We start from the raw sequence: 11,430 nt of genomic DNA on the forward strand, positions 1-11,430 counted from the left end.
CTCCGCCCCCATGAAATTCAACAGGCAGATTGACAAGTAATGTAAAGGTCTGCTATGCCAATACGCAGGATTACTTGTACTGGGGCACTACTAGGATAACACACGAGTCACAAACCATTGCCAGGAAAATACTGCATTATCAACTGCCTTTATTTTGTGCACCTTGCATTGCTCTCCCAGCAGCTACAGAAAGGCTGGTAGCACGCTATTCCTCCTAGAGGTGAAACCTGTGAGGAAGACTGTGAAACTCATTTGGTTTTAGTCTCCTAAACAAACTCACTCTGTGATAGAAAAATAAAAGAACAAAAGCGAAGAAAGCATCTTGAAGGTTTTTTTAAAAAAGATTGTCTTAAATAGAAGATGTTACGGTGCATTTCATTGAAGAACCCGAGACAGCAAAAGACAGCTCAAACACGGGATTGCTTATCAGGAACACAGTTTATTAAAGAGTATATTAAACATAACAGAAGCAGTTCGTTGAGTTTTGTAACCATTTCTAAGAAGTGACATAGTTTAGAAGGATGAAGAGCTGTTGAACCCACAGCAAACCTCAAAAACTTCAATAAGGAGAGTGCATGTTTATTGAAAGAAAAATATTTGTGTGCCTGAAGTTTTTAATAAAAAAATGTATAGTAGATTTATAAAACACTAGAAGTTCGCTCTAGAGATAGATTTATCCAGGATGCATTAGGTGGTGTTTCTGAGGTGTTTTTAACTTGGTTAGTGATGATTACAGAGCCATCCTTTGCATTGCTTCGTGATTTCACTGCGATGTATCATTTAGGAACAACTGTCATCTCTGAGGCACTTTTTTAGCAGGGATAGTGACAAATATGTACCTAAGCCACTATTGGGCTGTTGCTAATAGGTGAATGGGGAGTTTGCAGGGCTGAAAAAGTCAAATGAGGTAGAGTGAAAAGTCTGAACTTCTGCCACAGAAAAGAGAAATTGGTCAATTCAGAGGCAATAGGGGACTCAAAGATACTTAAAAATTTTAGAGCAATCTTTCTTCCAATATAATAGCAAACCCATAGCTTTTGGCTCAAAGGGTTTGACTCAAAACTTTAGACTTTTCATTTCAATATATATGTGACACAAGTGATAGCCAGGTGCTGCCATTGGTCACAGCAAGGTGTGAAGGTAGCCTTTTAACATGGCACTAAAATATCATCCACAGGGAAGAGGACTCACTTGGCTCAGTACCATTTCAAAATCCTACGCTCAGCTTAAAGTCTAAGAGTAATCGGCAGACCCCTATGAATGGGTCTGAACTCTTCGCCTTCCTGTTTCTGGCACAGGAACAGGTTTTATTGCCTATTCATAGTCAATTAAATATTAAATTTGCTCTTGCCACATCCAGTAAACCAACTACATTTAAACAAATTCAGACATAGCCACTAAGTATATTTGTAAATAATAACACTTGTATTGCACCACAGAGCCTTTCTAATGCTGCCTCTTATACAAATGAAAAAATAGCGTTGTTTAATAGGCTGGTACCAAAGGTTAGTCTTCTGCAGATCTTAGGTACGCTGTCTGCCCAGGGGACAAACTTGGAGTGACAAGAGCACTGTGTACATGAGCAGTTCTGGGCTGGACTGTTGGGGTCCAGCAGGTCTATCAGCTCCGCTGCAGCACGAGGGCTGGCAGTGACCACAGAGGTGCTCATGGCAGCAAAGAGGGAGCTGGAAGTGGAGAAAAGAGGAGGCTATCTGTGTAAACAGCCTCACTTGTGACACCGAACCCTGCTGACCCTGAAATACAGATACACCCAGGTCTTGTGCCACCAGCTTGTTACTCTTCAGGGTGGGAGCGACTTCGAGGGCACAGTAGTGCCAAACAGTTAATTCTTCAAAGTTTAGAGATCTATTCTACATAAAACATACAAATATTTTATTGTTCACTCTCATTTATTCCTTTTGCCAGTACTAGAGAGCATGGGAAAGCATAGTCCTGCAGTGGATAATATCTGCAGGGTTCAATCCCCCACTCAAACTCTTTTATGGGAGTACACTGATTGAAGTGTGGAACATTCGACTGCTGAAATACGAGATTTCATTAAGTGACTTCACGGACAAGTTCTTCTCAAACATTTCCAAGAAGTGAACTGAGATGGTAGAATAGTTGAATTAGCTTTTCTAGAAATCCCCCACAAGCCTTACCGAGGGGTGTACATTACTCAAATTATGTACATAAAATAAAAACACAATAAAAAAATTTTGTTCTCATTTTCATACACTGATCAAATGCACTGGAAGGATGAACTCATTCTTTGTTGTTTTCAAAACCAGTACACCGTAATAAATATGTAAATGCTGACTGTAATTAATGAATTACAATTCTAGCTGAAAACAAGCTGTTGCTTTTTAGGTATTGTATTGAATTCTGTGTCTTTTTTTTGTTTTAAGTGCACCATTATCCTCCAGCAAAATGTTTGATTTATGATACAGATACAGTGGAAGTTTTAAGTTTTTTCCCAGATGTCTCAAAAAAAAAAAAATAAAGACAAAGCAAGCATCTAACTAAGAATGACACCAAACGTCAACATCCCAGTAAGTTACACAAGAAATGCACTCTCACAGGGGTAGTGCTACAGAGGACCAAGGTAAAACAAAATAGATTGGTCACCCGCAGGGGAAAAAGGACATTTAGGGATGATTATATAATACATTTTTTTGGTGGAACCGTAGTCACTCACACACAGCTTTTTTTTTTTTTTCCCAACCAAAATTGACCTGTCATTTCCCCACTTTGATTTGACCCTCTTCACTAGCATAAAGCCTTCCTGAAAAGCAATTCTAAAGTCAACAATACAGGTTTCATTTATATAATACATTTTTTTGGTGGAACCGTAGTCACTCACACACAGCTTTTTTTTTTTTTTCCAACCAAAATTGACCTGTCATTTCCCCACTTTGATTTGACCCTCTTCACTAGCATAAAGCCTTCCTGAAAAGCAATTCTAAAGTCAACAATACAGGTTTCATTTTTATCTACATTTTCCAACCAGACAAGATTAACACGACCCAAATCTATGCTTAGGATCCTTGTAAACTACAATGATCCTTCTGTATGTGGAGGGGCTTGGAAGTAAAACCACGTGATTTGGGTTGTCAGAATTTATGTAGTTAATTTAGCACTAGCATGAACTGAACTTACAGAACATCATATCAGAGCTGTTATTTTAACCTTACAGTTAAGAGCATAGTACTTAAAGTCACTTGATAATTATTCAATGGCCAAGAAACTTTGCCTGGTTAGTCAAAAAAGGCCTGGCTGGTCACAAGGCCCCACCTGGTTCCAGGTGGACAGAAGCCTGCTGTGCACGGGTAACCGCTGCAAATGCCTCTGCATAAAACAACCAGCACTATGTTTCAGCCCAGCTGCTGAACACATGCCATCACATACGTGCTAGTCATACCAGAGATGCCGCAGCCCATGCACACAAGGTAAATGAGCTCTTCTCTTTACTGTGTGGTGCTTTCATACTTAGAGATTAGCATAGAGAAACCTGCATACTCCCCACCCTGACTCTTAGGGGGACACAACAGTCCCTGTAGAGCACTCACATTAATGTTCAGAAAGATGATATTTAAACATTGGAGAGAAAATTCTATTAGATTGCCTGCTGACTTTACAGCAGAGAAATATCTACTTGCTCTCTAAAGGGAAAGTTTAAACTTTTTGTAAAATATTTTCATTTGCATGGTTATATACAAAAAATTTGATCTTCAAATGGATCTGACTTTTTTCAGATATTGATGTGAGAAAAAAACAGCAAAGACAATATGTAAAGCTGACTGAAGAAGAAATATTCATAACCTAAGTGTTCTGTAAAATTGAGTAAATGAAACTTTGTCAAATCAAGAGGAAAAAACCCACTAGTGCAATGGTAACATCGTAAAAGTCTGTACTAACATTTCCAAAAAGTATCTCTATTTCCCCCCCAAAGTTTTGTGTTTTTTTAATCATCTACTACTGTAGAAATAAGTCGTTTTTAAAATGAAATAATTCCTACTCCAAAATTGCTTTTCCACTGGATTTGATTTGGAGGAGAACTTGGAACTCCATGAGCTCATTTTAAAAGTAAAGAAAGTGTTGCATCCTTTGCGAGGCACTCTAGTCATACAGTCAAATTTAGATAATACAGGTTACTAACAACCAAAAAGCAAAGTGACTGGGGAAGGAGGGGGGAGAGAAATCACATTAAATTGCTTAGGACAGTTGCGGCTCTGGTGCAGATCCTTGCCTGACAGAGGATGCTAACTAGAAGTCCCAGTCCCAGTGCTCTGCTTAGAAACTGATGAGGGTTCACCACCTTTGGCAAGCATAGGGGATGCCCTCTCAGCAGATCTGCAAGCTTCAGGTGCCTATTTGCTCTCCACACATACTCTAACACTTGAACGCTGTCTTTAAATTGGGCTTTCCTGATCTGGCTGCAGCAGACTTCTCAGCACAGCCCTAATCACTGCAGACCAACCTACAGGGCCAGGCAGGAGAAGGAGCTCGGTTGTTCTGCTGTCTAGTCAAGTAGAAGCAGCTCATGGCATCAAAAAATTGTCATTAGTTGTAGAGTGGCATCTGGAAAGGGAAAAATCTCTAAAATGCTAAAGCTCTGGGAGAGCAACTACTATAAAACTGCTTTTCTTTCCCTGTGGAAAAGGGATGAAGTTCACCCTTGCCGTTTCTCCAAAGGCAAAGGTCCACAGAACAGAGACTGACTAAACTTCCCAAATCCACTGTGGCCACCGGCAAGCTTTTTGGACTGGATTAAGGGTCTGAACACGTGGCTGTGATCAGAGGCCGTGCAGAGGGAGTATCTGTGCCTCAGGCAGCCCAGCATACTCCAGGTGAACAAAGAGCAGAGCAGCTTGTCTCCATGCTTCAAATGGTGCAAAATATGTCCCTGCTAAAGCTACTCATTTTGGTCCTGGGGCTAGTGGCACAGACTGCCGTTTCTGCTTCTGGTCTTCGGAGAAGCTTGTGCTACTGAGGTCCTTAAGCCTTATGCTTAAGTTAAGCAGAGATTCAGATTGCACTTAAATGCTGCAGCAGTAGCTGCAGATGTTAAGTAGCAGCGGTTGGTCTGCTGTGACCAGAAAACCTGTATTTAATCTGAGTGTAAACACCAAATTTTATCAATAATTCAGCTTAGTTATTCACTGCCTTTCCCACTTTGAGATAACATTTTTTAAAAAAGAATTACAATTCATATCAGATATGTTCTTTTATCCAGCTCTGAAGCAAGGTGCCCACCTACCATAGTATAATCAGGAGTTAACTGGGTCTACTGAAAAGAGGGTCAAAAGCAAATCTCTGCCTGCTTGCATTACTGCTATGTAAAAATACACTATTATTAGGTTTCTATACACACAGATACCAGAAGGAGTGTCATTACACCTGCTTCTCTCAAGAAGCCTTGGTGCTATTCAGTTGTCAATTGTCCATTTCTCCTTTCCCCCCAAAAAATGCTAGTTATAACAAGTACTTATCTTCAGTCCTTGGCTGCTTGATAAGGATTATTCAGTGCTTAATTCACTTCAACTTGCATTTTTAACAGTTGAACACCTTTTTTTAATTATTATTTTTAAGGCTGAAATGTCTGTCTTCAGAGTCTCAGGCTTTTTCAGAATAGCCGGGTGCTGTTTCTTTACACTGTCTCAGACTTGCAGTGAGCAACTTCAGGGGGCAAGAGTGAAGGAATGAGAACTGCCCACACAGCAGGGGGGGGATGAGCAATTTAATTTCTGCTTGCAGACACTAACTTCTATGTGCTCTGCTAAATACCAGCTTTTACTGTAGAGAGGCAGTGAGCCACATCTATTCTTAAAGGACTTGTTTTGTGGTGTGCAGATGCAGGCTTTAACTTTAAAGAGAGAGAAAGTAATAAATATTTAAAAACACCCACAGTTAATTTGTGAATAGTAGTTAACGTCTGTTCAAGCTACAGAGGATGCTTCAGAGAGAGAAGGCCATAGGCAGTTTGCCCTTCACCACTCACACAACTTTCACTTCAAACACAAGATGCTTCATTTATCTTCCCTCAGTTACATGTGCCAATATAATTTGTCTGTTTGGAATAGAGAAATGGCCCATCATCAATGCCTCATCAAGTATAGGAGCCGAAACTTCTGTCATGAACCATTTGAAGCACCATTTCTCCTACTCCAGCAGGAAGACTCAGATCTGCAAATTTGATGTCTTAAGATGTTAAAGATTTCCCTACTAATAATAATACACAGGAACACACCCAAACTAAGCCAAGCCAAAGCCTTTTGACATATTCCAGGTGGCATGCCCTTTCAAGCTTAGCTTATGCTCCATCCCTATTCCACGTGACTGAGATGAAGCAAGCTAAACGGGTGATAATGAATGGGAGAGCATCACATGAAATGCTCTTCAGAATGGGTTTATTTCACTTTTTTTAAGAGGCAAGAGAAATGCTTTATAAGGCCTGGAAACATAGACTGAAATGGCTGAGATTCAAATCTCATCTTACAATTCTGGGAATCGATGCCTGACAATTGACAGCCTGCCAAGCATAGGTAAGCATCTAATACAATCTGTCTCCATTGGAGTGGGTCACTTAAGTATTTTGGGAATCCAAGTTAGAGATGAGTTTTAATGTGCCCTCCCTTAAGACAGCAAGTAAGGCAAGAAAGATCACAAACTTTCCCTAAAGTGTCACGAAGTTCTCAGAGCAAATTGAACCTCTGAAATGGATGGGAAGGGGCAGATGGACAAGGTACGCTGAGGAAAGCTGTCAGGCTCTCAGCAGCTGCTACAACACCATTGCAAGTGGTAGCTCACAGTCCTGCCATACAGCCCACAGGCCTGTTTGCCTGATGCTCCAGACGTCAGAAGCTACTTGGGAGGCAGAAACTGGTTAGTGGTCTTAATGCCTCTGTGACTTTTGTTAAAGTGGCCTGTAGCGTGACGTGTATAATTTTGGTTTGGTACAGCCTTTAAACCATTGCTGACGAGTTTTATATACACAGTGAACTTCCTCAAGACTATTTAGAGAGCAGAGGAGTTTATATGCTGAATTGACCCCACTAACATCCATGGAATAGAAGTATTTCTTTCTAGAGAGACTGAAGTGTATATACATCCTAATGAAAATCTCGGTTAAAAGGAGACATTTGACTAGGTTGGCTACGTATGGCCTTGCTTCCAGGTATTGCAAAGCACAATGCTCGAGTCCATGATGCCAAGTGTTCGCATTAAGAAAATGAAAGAGGTAATTTGATAAAAGAAGCTCCAACATGGTGCACACATACCACCAATAAGGTACGTGCATTTCCTCATCAGGAGAGACCACAGACATGCTGCAGGTTTCTAATGTCCTCCCTTAGGATCAATCTCCACCTGCTCCTACAGCTATGTTTTCTCCTTTATAAGAATCCAATATGTGCTCAAACCCCCAAATCCTCTTCCACCCACTAGGCATGAAGTATACTGGTCCCCAACCAAATAATCAAAACTCACAGAAGGAAAACAGAGGTCACTCTCTCTTCCCCGCAAAGGAACCTGGCCTCAGCCTGCAAAACAAGATCATTAAAACTAGAAAGCCAAAAGCCCCCCAACCCCTAACCAAAACAGCCATTGCACAGAGCCCACCCACCACATCTTTGGGCAGTGGTCTCCGGAAGGAATTGGTGCAAATTGTTATTATGACAGACCAAAAAGCCCCAGACCTACCTGTTCCTCCTCTAGGAGTGTCTGGCTATACCCAAAAGTCTTCCTGGTGTTCCCAAGGCACTAGACATTTCAGAATTAAGCACAAGCAATCTAAGTGACTTTGCTGTTCAGGTAATGTAAAATATGGCACAGACGATGAGCCAGTGAAAAGCATGCCTTCCCTCTCAGTTTAAGTCATAGACAAACACGTTTACACAGTCCTTGCAAAATATCACATGAAACTACCATTATTCTGGTTGCAACACATACACATTGAAAACCTTTTCACAACATTGCTGTTTTGCCTGCGGACTACAAGAATCGGGTTTTCCAGTGAAGCACATTAAGATAAGACTGAGGGCTGCTCTGAAACCAGGTTTTCCCCAAAATATGCCAATGCACATATCTAGTGTGCATACTCCTTTGCTTGGAATAAAATGATTTCTGAATTATAGCATATGTACTACTAAAAAAGCAGAAAGACGAAAATTCAGTGACTGACTGCTTTATTCTTCCAAGTCATCACAAGAGCAAAGGAAACTATTTAACGGGTAACTTTGTCAGTGTATGTCTAAGCTTATTATATCATCTGGTTTTGGTTAGAATCTCATACCTAAACCATCCCGTCATTGTGATGACTATGTCCCGTAGTAAGAAAGATGGCTATAGATGTCATAAGATGGTGTGCTCTGAGCATATAGGTATCGGATAGACAATGTAGTTCTGAGTGCTGTAGAGCAGAAGTGAACACAGTATTTTCCAAAACGACTTTTCTTTGTACTGTGTTGGAGGTTACAGGAAAGAAATAAGACAGCAGTTAAAATGTCCGTCACCTACATTTTAACATTTTGCTGTGAAGTGATAATGCGACATTTTTTCTGAAATTTCAAACTGTATGCAATACCTTTCTAGAGTTATGTGGGAAAATACTTAAGACTTTTTTTCCAGGTGATTTTATTTCCTTTATTACAACATGTTTATCCTAATTTTTAGGGCACTGATTGTGAGAAAATAAAAAGGAGAGGGAGGCAGGAGAAAAGAAAAAGCAGCTTTGAGTTCACTGCCATCACCAAATGCAGAAAGCTTCACAGGTTTTTAGTGCAATGACAACTTGCGGTGCAATTGTTGCTTCCACGCTGACTACTCACCAAAATGACAGTAAGTGACACTGACAAAAGATAACAAGCCGCGGCATAAAGCATCTAAGAAACCCTGGAAAGGGTGTAATAATAATAGTTTGTCATCTTAATTCTGAGACAACAGAGTTATTTGTGCAGGGACATCTATCCTTTCACCAAGCCACTCAGACTTTTTTGCTTTATTTTCATTCCCTTTAATCTCTCAATTACTCTGAACAAAATGAAATGCTAAAGGGCTCCATCAGGAGCTGAATATCTTGTAAACTCTAGACCTGCCACCGTTAGGTCAGACAATTGCTGTAAGTGGAAGGCTGCACAGCATCAGAGCTCTGCCAGGGATCCCACACGCGGTACATCAGCTCAGAACACCTCCATCCCCATAGGGGTGATCGGCACCCGCAGCACACAGCTCTACCGCAGCATGACGGACGCAAGGACAAGGACTCCTTTGCTGAGCTGAGGCACTTACAGGGACTGTGGGCACTTGATATTATTCTACTATTGATACTAATGACAAAAGCATAGTGACATTTGTTCTTTAAAATATGAATATGAAAGTGAGATGCAAGAGCCCAGGTTCAGGTCTTCAAAAGCATCTAACTATATGACTCCTGATGAAGCCTCTGTGAAGTGGGACACCTAATTGTGAGGAACTGGACCAATAAGGCTTTCATCTAAAAAATCAGAGGTTAAGTCCCTAAGGTGTCAGCATAGCTGAAAAGTCACTTAAAACTTTAACCAAAAAGAGGTGCTATTTACAAAAAAAAAAAAAAACCAAACCACATGAAATTTTCAAATTTTTTACAAGAACTAGAGTATTTTCTTAATCTATTTTTCTCCTGATACTAAAGGAAAAAAAATACACTAAAATTCTGAAATACTGCATTTCTAATAGTGTCTGTATGCGTAGTATATGCTTCTTCATGAAGATCACAATTAGTTGTACACGTTACAGCATACACAATTAAGAGAAGAATTTTGTTTGTAGAATATCTTTCCCCAAACAGAAATGGTCCAGTCTTCAGAGTCTAGAGCTACATAATCCTCTAAAGCTGAAAGATGGTCAGCACCAACTTCAACAAATAATGTTTATTTTGCCTTTTGCCTAAAGCTACATACCCCCAGACCCCCCCAAAAAAAGTTCTCTATGGCTGAAGTAGACTTGTTTAGCACTGTAAATCAGGGACTTCCAGACAACTTAGCAACATTTGTTCTTCTATCCTCTACACTGTCTTTGAAGTCTCCCACCCAGGCACAGATCTAGGCAAGCCATGATTACAATAGCTTGTGAAATCTGTCAGATCACAGAACAAGGTGGGAAGGAAAGCTGCAGATTTTCCTGACATGAAAAAACTGAGGGAATGAAAGGACAGTTCTGAGGTTCCCAAGAACTCCCACAAGGACAAAGAGAACCCGTACGGGGACTATGGCTCTGTATCTCCTGACAGTTAAGTAATCATAATAGAAAATACAAACCTGACTGAAAAAGAACCACCCCACACCCCAAAAGCAAATCCAGGTCTAATTACATGTTTACAGTACAAATTAGCTGCAGTCATATGCCAGCCAAAGAACTGAATAGTCAGGTTAAGACGAAGACGCAAAGTTTCCTCACCACTACACTGTGAGTTAGTATGCCAAAATATAATCAAATGATTTAGACAAACACCAAGTCCAATTTCTACTTCTCAGCAGATTAGAGAAATTGCACTCAAAACAGCTTGTTAAGCAGTAAGTAACATTTTAAAAAAGGCATTTAACAATCTGTTCCTTATACAGCTCCTTTACAGCCAAATTGCACCTATAAAGTTATAACAGAACTGCTTTGGAATCAAACAAACATGAGTTGCATATTTTTATTACACGTGAGGTGGTTAGTGTATTACAATTCCATAAGTGCATATACACACAGTTTTCTTTCATTGCACTTTATGACCACTCCAGCAAAATCTTTTTATATGTTTACAGTATGAAATTACATTTAAATCTGGTATGCCCAATATCAGGAGGGTAGCGTGCACAGAATAATAAGTTTTGCTCATCATCCCTGCATTGTCCAGTGCACCTAACCATCCCATGGTTTCTGAATGTCCTTTTTTAAAATTCACTTTAAGTTTCAAGGACAATTTTTTTTTTTAAACCATGACAAGTTGGTGGTTTCCAAAGCACTGTCACTCACCCATTTCCATATACCAAGGGTGGGCTGGCCTTTACCACAGTATCATCCCTCATCTGAAAGGACAAGGTCCCAGCTACCAAACACATCGAGCCCTTCCCACTCCAGCATTACAGTTGGCCTGGAAAGAGCAGCCGTGACCAGAAGAGCCAGGCTTAGAGCAGCTCTGCTGTTCAACCCCATGGTCAAGCACTCTCATTAGGGGTCCTGTGAAATTTCTACCTTCAGACCAAAACCTTGCTCCAAAGTAGTTTATTCTCTTTTAAAGTGGGATCTACTTATCCAGAGAGAAAAGCCGCCAACGCTTCCCGCAATGAATAGTTGTTACAGTCAGTCCCTCATCGATGTATAAAATGCTGAGGTGACCCATGCCTGAGTTTTTTGTTTACCTACAGGCAGTGGCGCACATTTGCATCACTTTGTTCTCAGTTATTA

The sequence above is a fragment of the Falco peregrinus genome, chromosome 2, assembly GCF_023634155.1.
Source record: "Falco peregrinus isolate bFalPer1 chromosome 2, bFalPer1.pri, whole genome shotgun sequence".
Taxonomy (NCBI): domain Eukaryota; kingdom Metazoa; phylum Chordata; class Aves; order Falconiformes; family Falconidae; genus Falco; species Falco peregrinus.